The sequence below is a fragment of the Callorhinchus milii genome, unplaced genomic scaffold (genome assembly GCF_018977255.1).
Source record: "Callorhinchus milii isolate IMCB2004 unplaced genomic scaffold, IMCB_Cmil_1.0 Scaffold5, whole genome shotgun sequence".
Taxonomy (NCBI): domain Eukaryota; kingdom Metazoa; phylum Chordata; class Chondrichthyes; order Chimaeriformes; family Callorhinchidae; genus Callorhinchus; species Callorhinchus milii.
In genome coordinates this window covers 6066374-6087068 of record NW_024704746.1, presented here as the reverse complement: position 1 = coordinate 6087068, position 20695 = coordinate 6066374, and the positions used below count along the sequence as shown (strand labels likewise).

Below are 20695 nucleotides of genomic sequence, written 5' to 3'. Positions count from 1 at the left end.
TCCCAGTAACTGGGGACAAAACAATAGGCCAAAATGTTATGTTTTTAATGATGAAATGTCACTCAAAATTCATGTTGGGATCAACTGTGAAACTAGTTTTTGAAATGCTCAAAAGATTTAATAAATTTTAAATGTAACACAGACCAGGGATTCCTTAGTCTTTATGATGCTGCACTTATTAAGACAAAAGAGAACCTTAAACTTCTGTATTTAGATTTAAGTTAATTGTTTCACAAAATCAAAAATATTACGGCAAATATGAACACAAAAGAGCTTTTTACACTTGTTGATCAGTGTACAGACCTTGGTAGTGTGCAATTATAACAAGACCAATAATACTTTTACAGCCAATTAAAAAGCTTGACTCAGTTGGTAGCACTCTTGCCTCTGAGTCAGTAGGTTATGGTTATGAATTCAAGCCCTTTGCTGAAACTGCGCAGTTTAGGCTTGCAATCCAGAACATTACTGAGGATGTCTTGCCAGAGATGTGACATTAAACCGAGGTTCGGTCTAGCTGTTCAGGTGGACGTTAAAGATGATACTCTTCGAAAATAGAAGAGAGTTTGGTCATTTGCTTCATAGCTGTATGTGGGATAATACTGTGCGCGATTGGGCTGCCATGCAGCCTACAAATACACAGCTACTCCACTTCATAGTGAATCCTGTGAAGCGCTTTGAGAAGTCATCCTGACATTAAAGGTGCTATACAAATGCAAGGATTATTATTAATAGTAAAATGTTAATCAAAACAGTCCTGGAATTGGAGAGCTCTCATCAAGAAATGCTTTCTTTTTCAAACGTAAAAATGGGTGGAACTTGGAGAAAACCGAGGACAAAGACTGCAGGACGAGAACAAAACAGTTGTGCAGAGGAAGAGATCACTGAAGAATACTGTATTAAATCATATACAAATAACAGAAAACTAACATAAATGGACATAAATTCTGAATAATGAAAAAATGTCAGATTTGGAAGAAGTAGAAGAAGATCTTCTAACCAGTTTTACTGTCAGTCTGAGGAGCTGGACCAATAAGATGAGATCCATCTTAGTATTCATTGGAAGCCTAGTGAATGTATTTGATTTACCATGCTGAAATGGCTTAAAGCACTTTATGTGATTTAATCCGAAGAGTAGTGATGGTAATCTCATCAATTGTGGCATCTAATCTGTGGCAATAACATCTCACAAAAAATCAATAGTGAATTTGGACAGGAAGAATATTGGTCAGGAGAAATCACTGTAATTTTTAAGATGCAATAAGGCAGAAGAACAAGGTTTAGTTAGAAAGGGCAATAGAGATCAGAAGGTTTTTCTTTATCGAAGGGTTCATTAATAATTCAAACATATTGTCAAGAAGGCTAAGTAACGCCAGGATTCATTTAAAGAACAGCTTGATGCTGTGATGGGAGGATGGAAGAGTGCGTATTCTGGAAGAATGAGATCAGGTGGGCTTAAGGGCCCATTCTTCACCAGAAATAATCATGTGATTTGATTGAAAATAGTGAATGAGATCTTTTTACAAGCACTTGAACAAGCAGTTGATACTTTAGTTTAATGTCTCGCCTGAAGGACAACAGCTTCCCTTCAGTAATGTATTGATCTTTGCAGATGGGTCGGAGGAAGTCTCTACTGCATCCCGAGGAGCTCAGATCCATAAAGGAGGACTGTTTGCACACAGGTCTTGTACGCCACAAGCTTGACCTGCATTGGGACCTTGTTGTTCTTGGAAGAGTGATACGAGGATCAAGCAGTGAGGTGGATTTGTGGCAAACACGGGAAATGGCTACAGGGAGGGAGGGCTCTGGCCTACACTGACCTGTTGATAAGCACCTTGGAGGCTGAGATAGCTTCACGCCAGACTCGTCTCATTTGTCAAGGTCCCTTGCATGAGGACCTGGATTGAGCAGATGGTGCTCAGTAAGCTTGGGACTCGCACGGCATTGGACTTGGACCTCAAGAACATCAAGGTGACTTGCACATCACAAGCTGTCCTGTAAAGTCCACCCAACAACAACAAAATTACATTTGTATAGCACCTTTCACGTCAGGAGGTCATCCCAAGGCGCTGGACTGATAGAGTAACGGACCCGAGCTGAGGGTCAGGTTGGAGGAGGGGGGAGGGCAGGGGGGAAACAGGGAGATGGAAAGCATGGTCAAAGAGGATAGTCTTGAGGTGGGTCTTGAAGGTGGCAAGACGGAGGGACTGCGGGATGGAGTTCCAGAGGTGGGTGCAGAGTGGCGGAAGGCCCGCCCGCCGATAGTGGGTCGAGCAAGGTGGGGGACGTGAAGCAGGCCAGAGCCCGCTGAGCGGAGGGAGCGAACAGGGTGATAGGCGGTTAGGAGGTCGGAGAGGTAGGGCTGAGCAAGACCGTGGAGGGCTTTGAAGATGAGGACCAGGATTTTGAACTGTATCCTCTGTGTGATGGGAAGCCAATGAAGTTGGGCAAGGATGGGGGTGATAGGGTCGCAGAACCTAGTGTGGGAGAGGACACAGGCAGCAGAGTTCTGGATGATCTGCAGCCTGTGGAGGGAGGAGTTGGGGAGGCCGACAAGCAGTATGTTTGCATAGTCGAGGCTCAATGTAATGAACGAGGGTTTCAGCAGCCTGCGGTGTGAGGCAATGTCAGAGCCACCACTGTGAAGGCAGTTGCGCACCAAATAACTGATGAGGAAACTCTGAGACTTGGGGTGACAGTTGCTGGAAGGCTGTTCATACACATTCATATGTCCAGCATTTGGAATCCACCTTGATTGGCCTGCAGAGCCAAGCGGCTTTGGCTTAAACTCCACACCTCCAATTGGTGGAACCATCGCTCAATGGGAAGAGATGTGTGCCCAAGCTACAGACAGGAAGACGGTGACAATGCTCTCATGCATTTCATGCTGAGCTGTGTTGCCCACCAGGAAGCCTGTAGGGCGTTCACTGTACCTACCATCCATCTAGCGAGGCTCAAAACCACGCTTGTCGGATGTCAAACGACCAACTAGTGACTATCCTCCTGGCGGTGTGGGCTTCGCGGGGTCTCTTTGGAGCTGAACTGGCTCCAAGGTGACAAAATTGTCAAGAGCAACATTACAAACTCAGAAAAAGGTAACAACTAGAAGCAAGGAGTTTTATCAGAAATCCCCAAAAGAGTTTCTGATTTTCTGATAAAATCAGAAGACAATTCAACTCACTGTCACACATTAGTGTAATATTCTCAACAATTCATTAGCAAACAAAGGGGAACTATTCAAAAAGAGAAGGGAGTTTCTTCATGGTCCTGGCCACCAATCCCCCAAAATAAAATTGATCAGTCACTTCATGGCTGTTTGTGGGCCACTGGAGTGTGCAATTTTGCTGCCGGATTTGCCAACAAATACACAGTCATTCCATTTTACAGTAAATCCTGTGAAGCGTTCCGAGATGTGATTCTGACATACTAAGACCTACAACAAATCCAAGGATTATTATTTATTATTACTAAAATTTGATCTAAAGTACAATATAACACTGCCAGCCCAGTCTCAAAGTATCTGCATAAGCAAAACAGTCTCCAAGCGGTGATCTTAATACAATCTTTGACACAAAGCTCACTTTCATGAAAATAATTTTTGCAGCCTTTCACTGCATTCTATGTATTTTACAACTAGTAGAAAGTTCACCAGAAATTGTACAACTATAACAGCAGTAGATGTGGTTGCCATTAAAGTATCTGACAGTTATATTTCTCTTCCTCTCATTAAGGAAGCTCCAAGCCCCCAGCACATTCACTGGTGGTACAAATGTATCAGGAAGTCATAGACACAAACCCACATCCTAACAGCCCATGCAAAAATATACTGATAATACTCCGCCCAGCAGTTTTTCCTTCTAAACCAAAAAATAAATGTACCCTGAAATGCAAGAAAAACATTTGCATTAAAAAGGCATTGAATACCTGCCAAAAATGAGTAGAAGTAATGTATAGTGATCCTGTTGGAGTCTCCTTCACTGCAAACCAAGGTGCAGCTGCTTGGCAACTGATTATATTACAGCTTACACACTCAGTTCGGAAGACTAAACACACCAAGGGGACGGATTCTAAAACGGATTTCTTGTCATCAACAATCAATCATCGCCCAATAAATGAAACAGAAAGAAAATTGTTAAAAAAATGCCGACTTGATACCTACAGCCAGGTGGGGAAAATGTGAAATATTTAGCTTATCTGTGGCACACTGCTATGTGGAGGTGTTGTAGTTGCAAATGCAAGGATTTTATCATAACTGAGGTCTCATTCTTGAATGACAGGGATAGCCAATCTACTTTACCAATGTCACTCTGAACTAAACAGTCAGGAGGCGATTCTCTAAACAACAATGCAATCCCAAATTCTACTACTTTGTACAGTGAGGAAACAAGCTCACTCTTCCCACAGATAAGGTAGGGCTGATGGATATTAGACTGACATAATCTATAAAACAGTTTTAACAGCTACAATAAATCATTCTGCAAATAAAATACATATTTTATATTTAAACCTTGTTGCTTTAAACAATGGTTAAAAGCTTTGATTTTTGAATCGTAAAGTGATCATTATTACTTTATTAGGTGTGTTGCAATATTCCTGAAACCTGCACTTGTTAAGCAAGGGTGAAGTCATATGATTAAACAATTCAGAGTAGTTTTTAATCTTTGACCTCTCAACAATAACAAGGGATGACAAATTCTACTGATCCAAGAAGCACACTCGCGAAAAATTAGTAATTAGAGGAGAAAATAAACTGCTCACCATAAACTTTTATTATTTAACAAATTTGACATTAAAATTAGAAACTGGAAATGGGAGGGGAAAGAGGAAGAAGGTGAAAGTGCAAAAATTGATGGTAACATGCCACCACAACTGTAAAGGAGGGTAACAAGCTGCATTTTCTGAACCAAGACCTCTGTCAGTAGGATTACAGCACTATACGCACACGAGTCTTGAACCAGTAAACGAATCTCAACAATTCACCGGTGTATGATACTGTAGATTTGAAAAAAATATTTCAAATTTGTCTTATTGCAAAATATTGTTCTACAAAGAATGTTAAAATGTTAACATTAACTAAACCAAACATATAAACCTTTAAAAAATGCCCACTCAAACTTTATTTTTTGAAATAATAGAATGGAAAAATAGAATCTTGAATTAGAAGTTTTTTTATTAGAAATAGCTGTTTACTTTATTGTATGGAGTCTTTCAGGATTGTAGAAATAATAATAATCCTTATATTTATTATTGTGTCTTATCATGTTGTGACATCTCAAGCACTTCACACAATATACTTTCAGTGAATTAACTATATATTTTGTGGGCGAAATGCAGCAGCCAATTGCGCACAGCAATTAATTAAAAATACACAGCTTAGGTGATAGATTTGTAGTTGAACGCTCCTCGTCATAAAAACCCTTACAATGGAAGAATTTTTGTGGAAACATTTTATTACCACACAATCTAACTCTTTATAAGCATGAGTATGTATCAAGCAAGTCTCAAGACAAATAATTTCCAAAATTGATAGGAAATCTGACCCAAATATTCTCAACTATTTTAAAAATTGAATTCACAATAAAAGATTGCTGAATATTACAAATACAAGATGCCCCTATTTTCTAATAACATGATCAAGAAAGATTAGCATTCCAAAAAAAAGGAAATAATATACCTCCAGCTATTTTTATTGAAATATGAATAGGTATTGGCCATGATCCACTCTGCGTTGCCCCCACCTCCGCAACATTGCCCGGCTCTGCCACAACCTCGCCTCTCAGGCCGCCAAAATCCTCATCCACGCATTTATCACATCGAGGCTCGACTGCGCCAACTCTCTGCTAGTTGGCCTTCTCGACTCTTGCCTCCACAAGCTGCAGATCATGCAGAACTCTGCAGCTAGTGTCCTCTCCCGCACCAGGTTCCTTGACCCTACCATCCTCACCAGGCTCCACGGGATCCCCCTCCCCACAGAGGATAGAGTTCAAAACCCTCATCCTTGCCTTCACGGCCTTGCTCATTCCTACCTCTGTGACCTACTATCCCCATATCAACCTGTCTGCTCCTTTCACTCAGTAGGCCCCGGCCTTCTCCACGTCTCCCACCCAGTCCACCCCACCCCATCAGTGTTCGGGCCTTCAGTCTCTCTGGCCCCACCCTTCGGAACTCCATACCACTGTCCCTTCGTCTTGCCCCTTCTCTTGCCTCCTTCAAGGCACGTCTCAAGACCCTCCTCTTCAACCATGCCTTCGGCCACCCTCCTATCCTAACCCTCCTGGCCCTCCACTCACCTGATCCCAATACCTTGCTCAAGTAAAAAATCCCTGACTGTCCAGCGCCTTGGGATGTCCTCCCAACTTGAAAGGCGCTATACAAATATAATTTATTGTTACTGCATTTAAAAATGTAAGGTAACAAGTAGTTTCATGAACTGATGATTGTTGAAATTGATCACCAATTTTATAATAAAAATCAACAGCTGGAAACAGTGCAGCAATGAGACTGTGCCAGTGCTCAAAGGGGAGTGAAGGGATAAAGTTGCAGTCTTGCCAACTGGGATCAGCTGTCATTTGGATCATTTCCTAAATTACTGACAACTGGCTGCATGGACTAAGAATTCAGAAAATGCAAGTTGACCCAAAGAAATAAATCACTAGTCCAATTTAATAATAATCTTTGCATTTGATACAGTGCCTTATCACATGTTGAGACGCATCACAGTGTTTCACAGAACATGTCGTAAACTGGATTTGACTGTGTATATTGTGGGTGAAACATGGATGCCAAATACGCACAGCAGTTCCCACAAACAGTCAGAGATTGAGTTGTGATTTTTTTCAAATAACCAAATTATTTATAATAATTTCAATAATTTCAAATAATTTCAAATTCCCAGTGAAGTTCAGCAAGTGACTGATGGGCACATCACGTTGGAACAAATCCTGAATGAATTAAGCTTAAACATACAGCTTTCAGGCAAATGGACAAATGTATTTTCAAATCCTAAATTAACTGCTAGTATTGTCTGAAGAGCATACAATAATCAGACCTTTTCAGTTGAAACGATTTTCTCATACTTCACAATTTAAACCTTCCCCAAATACAAATTCCTTAATTTCTACTCCAACCGACAGGACTCTTTTAAAAGGCATTTTTCTATCATCTCCAGCCAGGAAAGCAGATGGGAGATATGCTCTGTGGCTTCTGCTAATGCAGCTATGAGGGACATGGAGCACTCGTTAGATTTTTCTGTGTGTGCCAACTCCCCATAAAACGGTCTGGAGGATAAATTCAGAAACTGTACCTGTAATTGATGTTACAGTCCTTGAAAATGGAAGCCTTTCCTTATCCTTTGTTTTGTTGGCGCTAATATTGGCCCCAAGAGTCACCTTCTCCTAAACCTCTGCCTCTATTCCACAATAGCCACAAAATGGAATATTAGAATGGTCTGCAGCAACTTCTGCCAATTGAAAGAAAATGCCTGTCCTTCATTCAGCACCTATACATGTCTGAGATAATTACTCGGGAAAATCACAGACATAAAATTGCATCCTATTACTGTCACTGCAGATTGGTACTTAAAAGCACCTGGTCATTTGGCATTTAAATAGGAAGGAGGGCCTTTTATGGTCATAAAATAGCTACTGAACTGTTATGGTTTTATAATTATAAAGGATACTGGTGGGAACAAACAAAACCTTCAACTATATTTCAGCATTCAAGCTCAATTAAAGTGAACATTCCTGCTTAATCATGGCAACAACTTTCAAGGACAACATCCTTAACTTCAATCTAATTACAACAAAAATATTTTTGAACAGCTTCTGCAATGGAAAGAAAAATATTCTGATATAAATTAAATATCTTAGTTGGAATTACTTTCATGGGAGTGAAAAGTCAAGCTTCAAATTTGACTGGAGAAAATTTTTTGAAAAGCAGATTTAAATGATGACACTTCATAGTTATGCTTAGAAGCATAACCCAAGAGAAGATCAATATTCTGTAAACAATTTAAATTGAAGTAGAGCCAAATAGGATTTTCTTGCACTGTTTACAATTCATTATGGTAGTTCTGCTTATATGTCTTTTTTCCAGCTGCTTGACTGGTGCCCATTTCTAAAATTTTAGATTGATTCTGGGCGCTTGGTTAACACAGGAACAGTTGCAGGTGTGAGCATGAAAATAAAAGCATTCGTCAACTTGTTTCGGCAACAAAATATACAGTCAATTCACTTTACAGTATATTCTGTGAAGCGCTTTGAGACGTCTCAAAGATGTGATAAGGCGCTATATCAAATGCAAGGAATAATATTATTAAATCTGAAATAATTGATCTGTTATTTTCTATAACCCTTTAAAAAAACTACTGTATAAAGAAATGACCTCTGCCTTCTCTGCTGTACTGTATCACAAATTCAAGAAGTGTCAATATACAAATTACAATTGTCAGTGACATGACGTCCATACATTAAACCATTATACCGTGGGGTGAAGATAGTACCTCAACTGATATTTGCACACTTGATATTTGCAAGCAGTCAAATCAGATTGGAAGAACCCCATTAAAATCGTTTCAAAACAGGTTTCCAATTTATAGAATTAACATTGGCAGAAAACTGTAGTTAAAAGCTTGGCTGACAAACGGTGGGGCGAAAGGGAAGTTTGATATTCAGCAGGCCTGAGTTTGAGCGGGGTGGGAGTGGACTTGGAGAATGGGACTGGAGAAAATTGCAGAGATATATGGAGTGAGAGCATGAGGGATTTGAAGGTCAGCATTAGCATGTTGAAGTTAACCTGATCGAGGATAGTGGAACCTGGCAAGGTTGCTGTAAGGAACAAATTAAAAAATTCCTTCAATTTGATATTCAGAAATATTTTTAAAAAGTGACATTGAAAGGGAAATGTCAGAACTTTATTTTAATCTCTCAGTTAGCGTTCTCAAGAGTTGAAAACACCTCCACAATCAGCATCCTTACATTCACCCCAGAGAGATGGTAAAACACCTAACATGCTCAACAATGACCACAACAACAACAACAAATTGCATTTATATAACACCTTTCACGTCGAGAGGAGGTCTTGAGGCACAGGACAGACGATGGTTTGCACCCAAGCTGGAGGCTGGATTCAGGAGTGTGGAGGCTATGGGTGGGGGGGGGGGGGGACACACAGGAAAATGACTGGAGGCACAGTCAAACCAGAGGACAAACTTGAATTGTTTACTGTTGAAATATTTCAGTGCTCCTATTACACAGGTTTTGTCATTGTTTGCGAGTCTACAAAATTCCACTTCTGCAAATGCATTAATTCTTCTATTTTAGCAACCTTATCTTCTCCCTCAACCACCTCTAATAACCCCTGTACTGCCATTGCCCCTCAAACCTCGGGCACACAATATTGAGAATCTCTTTCAATTGCAACCAACTGTCTGTTCCACGCATCAGAACTGCTCTCGACAGTTAATTCCTCACAACACACCAGAAGATGTTTGATAATAATAATAATCCTTGCATTTTGATATAGCGCTTTTCACGTCTCCTGGACGTCCCAAAGCGCTTCACAGGACATACTGTAAAGTGAATTGACTGTATATTTGTGGGCGAACGCGGCAGCCAATTGATTGACAAAATGTTACAGAACATCGGAAAGTACTGACTCGATTTCATCCCTTTCAACATTTTGTGGTGTAAATGCACACGACGTGCAAACTGTGTGAAAGTGCCACTTGTCTGACAAACGTGAAAGGGGATTTTAGGATCAACTCGGGTTGTGGCTTTTTCCTCACCATATTTGTTTACTGCGGACATTTTTGCAAAACTCTTTTCGCTCGAAACACCCCTAAATCCACGGCCTTTCCCCAACCTTCAGGCGAGGGAGGCTACGTTGTTGAGGTTACCAGTTTTGACCCAGTTACACGAGTCAAAACAAGTGCAAGAGCCTCGATGGAGGCAAATATCTGCACGCGCTCGCTGTAACACTGGTCAAAACAGACCCCCCCCCCCCACCCCACCCACCCACCACCCACTCCCTTAGGTTTCAGGACTGGGGCAAGAAGCCGAAACGGAGAATTAGATTTAAAAAAAAATTGGGGAGGGCGGAGTAGGGGAAGGGGTTGGGGTGGGTGGCGGTGGGACAGAAAAGATTTAATAATCTTTTATTAATAATCTAATAATAATCCCTCCAAAAAAACAAAACAATAATAAATTGGTCATTTTCAATCTACGACTGTTTGTGGGACACTGCTGTGCGCAATTGGCTGCCGCGTTCGCCCACAAATATACAGTCAATTCACTTTACAGTGTGTTCTGTGAAGCGCTTTGGGACGTCCTCCCGACGTGAAAAGCCCTATACCAAATGCGAGGATTATTATTATTATTATTTAACTGACCTTCAAGATTTGCATAGTGAGGGAAATAACTTAAAACCCCAAAGCAATGGACAGCCCTCCCCCCCCCCCCCCCCCCCCCCGTCGGGTTGAGCTTCTCGCCGAGGATGTCTGGTGGTAAACTGGGCAGAGAGTATGTCGGAAGGGTTTTTACCCCTCGCCCCCCCCCCCCCCCCCACACACACACACACACACACACACGGAAAAAGACAACGTGTACGATTACAGTATTTACACAATCGCGCGAGGAAGTTTATTTCAATCTCGAGGCGGGAGGTGGGGGGGGGGGGGAGGCGGGGGGTATTATTATTTCCTCCCTTCACTTCCCCCCCCACCACACACACACACACACACAGACACACACACGAACAACTCCACCCGCGAGAACGGACGGTGTTCGCGGGGCTGTTCGGGTCGCGCGGTGTAAACGTCCACGAACGGCGTTCGCTCGAGCGTTTTCAGACCCCGGTCTCGGTGCCTCCCACGACTCGGGGGAGACGGCACCTGCGCTGCGCTCACGACCCGCGCTCCTCCTCACCCGCTGCCGGGGCCGGGGGGGGGCGGGCGGGACCCCATCCCAGCCCGAAACCGGAGCATAAACCCGAGGCCGAGGAGGGCAGACGCTACCACCTCCCTCCCTCCCCCCCCCCACCACCTCCCCTCGACCCGGGCTCGGTTTAAATCTCCTTCGCCGAGAGGACGCGAAGCCTGAGCCTTAGGCCAGCGGGCTGAGGGGGGGGGGGGGATACAGGGGACCGAGAGAGACACGACACCCCCCCTTCCCGTGACGAGCATCTCAAACAGCACGACGTTTTCAAGTTTTTTTTTTAAAAAAAACGGTCAAAAGGGGTGGGGGTTGGGGGGGGAGGGAAACGCTCACCTGCACCGTGTCCCGGGACTCATGCTGTGAGGCGCGGCGGCTGGACGCTGCCGTACATCCCCGAGCCGCTGCTGGTGCCGCTGGCAAACTGGCGACTCCTGAGCCACCGCGCGGGCAGTGGGCGGGCACTCAGCGCGAGCGGCCATCAATCAGCGCGCGAGGGCTCCAACCGCCCGCCCAAACCGCACAAACCGCCCGCCCGCCCCAACCGTCAACGTTCCCGATTGGGCGGGTTCACACCCAAACCGCCCCGCCCGCCCCGCCCGCCCCCAACCAACCGTCAACGTTCCCGATTGGGCGGGTTCACACCCAAACCGCCCCCGCCCGCCCCCGTCCAACCGTCAACGTCCCCGATTGGGCGGGTTCACACCCAAACCGCCCCGCCCGCCCCCAACCAACCGTCAACGTCCCCGATTGGGCGGGTTCACACCCCAATCGGGCGTTTTATTATTATTATTACTATTATTATTATTATTTTTAATGACCAGCTGTACCCGTTGCAGCTCCGCCTTGCAACCGGTTTTCATATAATCGGCCTTCTCTCTTTCATCTGACGTTTTTAATTTGTCCTCGAAAGGCTTGATCTTCGCTTCTTCGGCATCTTTATCCCTGAAGGTTAGGAAAATATGCTGTTGAACTCGGGGTAGCGTCGCTTGTTCATATATTTGCACACGGATTCCTTTTGGGAGGACTCCTGTGGGAGGACTTCTGGTTGGGAGGACTCCTATAGGGACGACTCCTGTGGTTGGATTCGTGTTGGGCGGACTCCTTGTTGGAGTCCATACATACGCGATGCGCTTGTTTAGGTGACGATAGGAGATCCCCGAAAAAATATATGCCCGTGGCACTCCCATGTGCAAGACCTTTCCAATGAGGTATAAATCATGTCTCTACGTCAATGGGTTAGACAGACAGACATTTCACCTTTATTAGTATATAGAGGATGTATCTCTCTAAAAGGATGTGTGACCTCTGTCGCTACTTTGTCGCAGAATACCACGCATACTTGTTTGAGGCTTAATTAAAGCATTTTTACTTTTTTTTAATATAACTCATCAACGATAGGAGATCCCCCAAAATATGTCCATGACACTCCCCATGCAAGACATTTCCAATGAGGTATAAATCATGTCCCTACGTCAATCAGTTATTGTATTCTTGACAGACAGATAGACATTTCGTCTTTGTTAATATAATGTAATAATCCTTGCATTTGATATAGCACCTTATCACGTCATTTTTATTTTTAAATTTATTTTTGTTGTTATTGTACGTGAAAAAACGGCTTTGGCTCGGTGGCTCATTTTTAAAATTTTAATTTAAACCTATAAAACGTCCCCCCACCCCTCTTTTGAAGACTTTTTCTCACACTGTTTCAAAAGTACTCTGTTACTCATAGTATGTTACGCATAATATGGGGCCACTTTTGCCCACAAAATATACAGTCAATTCACTATACAATTTGAAGCGCTTTGAGACATCACAACCACATGATAAGGCGCTATATCAAATGCAAGGATTACTCTATTATACAATATACAGTCTGGAATACTATATATGATACATTTGGGCTAGTTTTTGCTTGACTTTGGGCTACAAATCTATTTTAATTTCTGGTAACCCTACTTACAACCACACATGCTCACCCAGCATCACATGCTCCTACTCACCCAGGATGCAGATCCAGATATGTGGAAACCAGATTAAAGGTCTATTCTTTCCATCATTTCTTCTGTACGTTTGAGCCAAGATACTGCAGCAGCCGGGCTTCACACTGCACCTTAAATTCGAACTTTGTGTTTTTTTNAATATACTGTTCATCAAAATTACAACTGGACTCACAATAAAAAGATATAAAGTGTTTTAAAAGAAGAATCAATTCTCTATGATCTTGTCTGTCATACCAAACATAAATGGAGTTTGGTTGAGGTCGGTGAGGTTGTAAAGCAGGGACAGATTGTGCCCACAATGTCCCACGAGGCTCAGCCAAGGGGAAAACTCACTCCAGACATCTCTTGGCAAGTGAGCAGTGAGAACAGCACTGTCAGAAAAACCTAAGAGTAAAAGAAGAACCTAAAGAAAGGAAGAAAAGATCTTTGACCCATTGGATTTTATCCTTCTTAATACCTCCCCTTTGCAGAATCCAGTTATACTTAAGAAATATTTCCTGCAGTGTGTCCTAAATGCCTGCCTTCACATTTTACCGCCAGAATTCTTAAATTGATTCAAATGCAAACATGCTGCAATAAATACATTATTACACACTAAAATGTAATCATTGCCCACCTTTACATTTACAGTATATTCATATTTGTAAGAACCACTTGACCTAACTGGAATTTTTATTTATTTTTATTTTATTATGTTTGGTGTCTGTGGTGTGCTTATCTAAAGCAGCAAGTTAGATAATTTTTTTGTCAGATTTTATCAATCATGCTATTTTTAAATAAAGATAGAGGTACTTCATTGTTTGCATGATTGGAAAGCCTCACTTTTTAGTGACCTGATTCCAAAATGATGGTCCTGATAATATGGAAGCAAAGAGCAGATCAATAAAATAGATTCTCTTTGAAGGTGGTATGTCAGGGCAGCAACGCACAGAGCTGGTTTGGCAATCTACTAAATTCCCAATTATAGCTTGAGTGGAGGACATGCAATAAGAATAAAATCAGAAGCTGAGGAAACTTTAGTCCCACCTGTCATTTGTGGCAATACAACACTAGACCTAGGAACATAGGAACAGATTGCTACAGATAATACTTGGAGAGGGATGGGTGCAAGACTATTATTTCAGGAATTATGGGAGGTAAATGTCATAGCTATTGTTCCTCTTGTTCCTTCTCCTCCCCCTTCCACATCAAACACATTACTTCGTGATTTCTCTGCTGCCTTGGTGCAAGTGGGCACATGTGACTGGGGTCTACGGTGCAATTGCATTATAAGCAAACTCAATTTATTGGGAAGCACATTGCAGGTCTGAACTGCATGTTCACGTGATGGAATTTTGATCTCCAGATGTGTAGATACACTGAGCTCCCCCTAGTGCCGAGTGGTTCACTGCACACGGTTCCCACTGCACAATGTGGTTTAACTAAGGCTTTATATAAATTTAACAATATTGATCTATTTTAATTCCCTATTTGCATTCTCTATGGCCGTACTCATCTGCGCTGCTACTTTTAGAGTTATGTGAATCTGAATCCTTAGATTCCTTTATTCCTCTACCTCTCTTAAGTTCGTATCATCCAGGATATAGTTGGCCTCTTTATTCTTTCTACCATTGTAAATTACTTCACATTTCCTACTGGTGTAATTTTATTGTTGGAGAGGTGATGAGTGTTAGCCAAGTATTTTCCCAAGCCCCCTGTACAGGGTGAGGTTACAACAGGTTGAAAGGAAGGGTATGTAAGTGTTTATCTGCTTGGCCATTGTCTGTAGTCACCATTACTTGTGTGGATGATTGGTTGAAGGACAGGTTTAAACTGTGGCTGTGATAAAATTATTTATATAATAAATCAGGCTATGCCCAAATTTCCAATGGGATACCTCAATAAAAAAAAACTGGAAACAACGTAATCTGTTTCCTGGGGTAGGTGTGAGGTGAGTGATATAGTTCCAGTTCTTTTTGAGGCATCTCATAACAGAATTTCCACAGATTGGACCCTGATAATAATGCTTGCAGTTAATATAGTCCCTTTTATGTGAAAACAGTTACCATGTACTTTAAAGTGTACTAAATATTATATGAGCAAATGCAGGATGCAATGTGCCCTAGCAATATCTCCAAAAGTACAGTAATGAGTAATAACAATTGAACAGTGGAATATTGACAAAAGATACATTACAACTACATTTATGTTTCTGAGAAGCAAAGGGAAATTTTCAAAATAAAAAGGGGACAATTGAAGCAAAGGATGATGGTCAGATTATGTGCCCAACAATCATGTTTTATACATGGGAGGGAGTAAGGAATGCATTATAAACATAGGCACAGATTGGTTGGGCCAAATAGCACGTTTTGTGATGCAGAGGCTATGTAAAATTTATGTAAATTAAAAAACGCAAGAACTGGAAATTCTTCATTGAAACATTTGCTGTATGTGTTAACACTCCGGATTGGATATGTCCGTGCCAACCTTCAGTTTAGCTGCTTGGTCATTGTTGGTATCAGCTCTCACTCTGATTTCTGTCTTGCCACAATTACTGGTCCCCATTGCCAGCAATGTTCCTCTCCCTCAACAAATGAATTTGTCATATAAGCAATGATAGCAAACCCACCCCCCAAATACCAATCCTTCCTCTTCCCACAATGCCACTAAAACTGAAATTAATGCCACTAAAACTGAAATTAACCAAGACTAAAGATTGAACTACTATCAGCTGTTTACTTGGATAAACTTGCTGACCCATCAGGGGATCCCTCCTTTCCTTAATTAAGAGGGCTGAGGTGCTAATTGTCACTAGAGTATGGTTTGAAGTCTATTTAATCACTGTTACATGAGCACTCCCTTGTCTTAATCACAGAGACCTGCAGCAATTCTACACAAATAGTCATGAAGTCAGGCGCCTTCAATAATTCTGTAATTTCAACTAACCACATACATTGTGATTCTGGACACAATAATATTTAAAGCCTTAAATATGATGAAACATTACTATATCAAATGCAAGGATTATTATTTAAAAAACAGCCATGCCATGATGGTTCATGATGGTAAATATACTACTGAGAGGTGCCCAGCCACATGGCAACCAAGCTGTAGTAATATTTAGCTGGTAATGTCTCAGGTTGAATCCACAATCTCTGCTGACATAGCTGATCTCAGTCAGGGGCATTGCAATCAGTTAGTGTGCCTATGGTAGATTCAGAAACACATCACAAGGAGAATCACAGCCACAATGCTTTGTGCTATGCTGGTTGGATACTCCATCGATGATCCCTCACCTTCAACATTTTTTAGCCTGAGCTTGTAGTCTATCCTCGTCAAAAATACTGTATAATCTAAAATGGGAAAGATGAATAATAAAAAGCTAGCTAAAATAGAGCTTCAATGTTGGGGTTAACTGCTAGAAACTGCTGGTTATTCCTCAATTTTTGGGAGGAAATCTCTTGTGCTAAATCGAATTTCAGAATCTGATGTTTCCGAAATGCAGTTGTTTCAACCTGCCACCTGAAGAACAGTCAAAGCTAATCACACTATCAAATCACCAAACAACCCTCCATTCCTAGATTCAACCTATTTATTAACTACCACTTTCTCTTCATCTCTATTGCAGAGATGACAGCCCTTGAGGGAATGAAGCTGCACAATATATAATGCATGGATTTTGTGCAGGAAAGAATATTGAGTACATTTCTTGTTGCCAGTAGACTTCCACTCCCTCCAAGTGTTTCAGCCAATAAAGATCTTCCCTGTTTCCTGAAGATTTTTTTTAAGAAGAATGTTCACGATTAAATCTGTAAAACTACGAGATGCAAATAATGCAATCTTCATGACCTGATGCTATTTCATTGATTGAGAGTTATGTTTATTATGTCATAACAGTGAAACAAATGAGCCATGGGAGGCAGTCTAAATGTCACTGTCTTTTCTCATTGAGATTAAAGTCTTTGAACTAAACGCTGGTAAGACTAATTTTGCTGTTGTATTTGTTCATAGAATTTAATGAGATTTGATTTCATGCAGAAGAGCACAGAGATGAATGTGAGAGAAAAGCAAAGGATGGAGCACCCCCACACCCGTCTCTCAACCAACTGATTCTCTCTGTACCAAGCATACAGAGGCGTTCCCAGTTCATTTTGTCAACCCTGTATTTTCTCTTTCTTTATTGGTAACAAGTAGGGATAGAATTATACAGGAGAAAATTAAGTGTGAGAATAAATGCAAGAGTGATAAAATCACGTACAGAGCCCTTTCTGGTGCATTGAAAAAGTTTTCTTATATTTTTGGATATTTAATGAAATTCAATGAAACATTTATACTACGTGTTTTGTAGAAAATCACTTCTATTTTGCTGTGTAACAAGGACAATTAAAGTCTTCTTTTCAAATTTACAAACTAAAATCCAGCTATTTTTCAAGATCATTTTTTTCCAACACAAAATGGAAGAGAATCTTGGGGCGGGGGAATTCAACAAAAAACTCTGGTTAAATATAGTGAAAATCAGGATTCATTTTCAAACAACCACTTATTGGCACGTTAAGATATGATTCACGAGTATTTCGACAACTAGCTCACTTGCTCTGTACTGTATTTTTCGGGAATTCCCACAACAAACAGATTGGGTCATGGCACGGATATGGGGGAAAGGACAGTTGAGGGCAGTGCTCACAGCAGCAGTGCTCCCCCAGCACTTCAGAGAAGTGTCAGCCTACAGTCCAAAGTCATCTTGTGGTAATTGAAATACAACCTTCTGACTCAGAGGCATGAGTGCTACTGACTAAGCTAGGCTGTGAGCTAACTCAATAAGCACTGATGATTGAACCTGGGTAAACATTTACTTCAAAACATTATTACTGCTTAGATTAATTTATTAATTAAAATTATGAGATTTCTGTGTGTTATATACAATTTTTAACATTTATTTTTTAAATAGTCAAAATGTTTGATTTGAACCTCAACTAAGCAGTCAACTCAGTTTGTCTTTCCACATCAATACACTATAAATAGCTGCAAGAGGCCCTATGTTTTAAGCTATATTAATGGTCCCTGCAACAGGTGTCAGATTGAAGTGCAATTTGTAGGATGCAGAAATATATCTATGATGAATCTCTTGTAATGGGATTCTCTTCAGGTCTGAGCTGTGGGATTTTCTTTTAATTTCTGGTACTGACGTTAGTTAAGATTCAACCACTAAGCGCTGAATTTCCCTGATGACTCACAAAATCCACCTGCCCCACGGATAATATTTTGATACTTTTAAATGCTGAATACTACAAATTATAATTAAATTTCTAGTATCCAGCATATAATTATGAGGAAAATTTGAATACAATTTTAAGTCCTCACCATATGAAGGCATCAAGCTTTTACTGGACTACAGGTTTACAGCCACCTATTATTTTGCTTTAATTGAATATTAAAAATTACTTTCAATGTTTACATGCTGTTGTGTGTCGCTGTGATCATTTCTTGTCCCTGAGAAAGCAAACGGTATTAGCTGGACTTAGTGGACCCTTAGTTTACAGCACAGAACGTAACAAAAGCCAATTTTTTAAAAACGGATTTGTAAATATTTTGTTCATCAATATTAGGGATATTAGTGCTGTGAAATGAAACACTTTCCCATCTCAAGCATTTACAAAGTCTCAGTAGCAAGAACTCCCCAGGTAAGGAAACAGCACAGGTTTTCTGTTGCTACCTTCTACAATGAATGAAAATGATTATGGGGTGGGAGGAGGAGGAATCTAACCTGGGAATATTTACTGAAATGCTGAGGCTGAATTGTTCTTACTTTATACTTCGCACGTTGTTGCTGTTGCGATTAATTTCTCCATTGTTGCAAAACATAGATTTTTTTTGCCACTTGTTCTTTGCAGTCTCATTGAATAGTCTGCCGATTGCACGTCTTCCTTAATTGCTGAAAGACGAATTATATATGATGAGAGTAACTCTATGTTATCCCCTATTCTGTCAGGTCACCAATATGCACAGTACACTTTGCTTATGCATCACAGCAGCAGAGAACTTCCAATGAAGGCCCCTAACCGGTGATTCTACAGTCATGAGACAGGGCATCAGGGTGCAATTGACAACCACTACATGTGTGCATATATATATCATCCTTTATAACATTTGGGGATTATGACACAATTCAGCATCTTACATCTTACATGGCTGCCGCCCATCCCTAAGATCCTTGCTTCTCTGTCACATTTTTAATAAATTTTTCTTTCCTCTTTCTTCCTTTAATTTTCCTTTCAATTTCACTGGTTGTTTGGGGGACCTTGCTGGTGCGGATTCGCTATCATGTTTGCCTTTATAAAAACAGAACACAGTAAAATCCTGTGAAGAGGTATGAGATGTCTTAACAGCATGATAAAGCACCATATAAAATACAAGGATTATGAGTGTGAGCTTGTTGTAAATGGGATCGATTCAGTAGTGTGTGCAATTTGAATGGAACATTATTTGTTACTTAATGTTATTGTTATCATAATGTTATTAGATTCCAAGATGTCAACTATAATCCTGGTTTGCACTCCAGCAATACTGAGGGATTAACTGGTGGAATGGATGTTCTGTCCATTGCAACAACAATAATAATTATCCTTGCATTTGATATAGCGTTTTATCGTGTTGTTGTGATGCCTTAAAGTGCTTCGCAGAATACAATGTAAAGTGAATTGACTGTGTATTTTGTGGGAGAAATACTGAACTGAAGCCCCATTTGCCTGTTCTGGAGTAACGTTAACAATTCCACGACATTAATTTGAAGAACATAGAGTTATTCCTCCACAAAATATACAGTAAATTCACTTTACAGCATATCCTGCGAAGCGCTTTGAGACGTCTCAAAGACGTGATAAGGCACCATATCAAACGCAAGGATTATTATTGTTGTTATTAAAGTTCATGTCTCATCCAGAAATCACCAAAAACAATGATACCATTGTTGCTGACCATTGATTACATATAGAAACTGCCTCTTCGATTTACCTCGTCTTCACAGGTAGAGTATTTACTTTTTCTGTCCTCTTTTCCTGACCCATATCTGCCTGGTGGCTAATTATTTCCACCTGCAAGAGCTTTAGGTAACCTCCTCCCAGGTCTCTGTCAGGGTCCCCAGCAGTCACTAGAGGGAGATGTAAGACCACTCTTGATGGTTGTGACTCCCTCCAACTGTTGGAAAAAGGCACCTGGCTGCATCAGGTCAACACGTAGTTAATGGGTTTTCATCAGACATTCACACTATAGCTCTAATTCAAGTTAATAAAAGTTATCCATGTGCCTGTTTAAGAGTTACGATCCATTTGGAATACCTCTCAAATGCCTTCTCAAGGGCTGCTCCTGACTGGGTGGATCTTTGCTCGTTCTGAACAGGAATGAATTTCTTCAAAACATTTCTTTCTTTTCTCCAAAACGTCAGATTTTCTGCACTGGCGGTTCTTCATTGTATTTCTTTAATTTAGCTGTGTGTGTGTGTGTGTGTGTGAGAGAGAGAGAGAGAGAGAGTTTGTTATTCCAGCCTCCTGCAGCAGGAAAACTCCTCCTAGAGTTTATTCACAGACATGGCTTTGCTCTCCAATCTGCAACCATAAGCACTGAAGCCTTCACACACACACAGTGCTGTTTCTCTCCTCTCTACGTATGGACCCCACATAAAAAAAGCAAGTCCTTCATGTTGCCCTGAAGAATCTGGACTACTTCAATCCTGCAACTGGATGTTGAGCTTTGATTTTTCTGGAGATCTGGAATATTGTCGCTGTACAG

General features: G+C 41.1%; 1 protein-coding gene across 5 annotated transcripts in view; it reads right to left on the bottom strand.

Moving 5' to 3' along the window:
* The window catches only part of ralgps2 (Ral GEF with PH domain and SH3 binding motif 2), a 162531-nt gene extending 142270 nt beyond the window's left edge, over positions 1-20261 (bottom strand). Inside the window, exon 1 of one of the 5 annotated variants that reach the window (XM_042334806.1) lies at positions 20245-20261. The gene's annotated coding sequence lies outside the window, so the exon portion shown is untranslated. Of the gene's footprint in view, positions 1-11261; positions 11392-18716; positions 18732-20244 lie in introns of those variants that run through there. The other 4 variants (XM_042334808.1, XM_007902966.2, XM_007902967.2 and 1 more) reach the window with 4 other exon arrangements.
* Between the last annotated feature and the right edge of the window lie 434 nt (positions 20262-20695).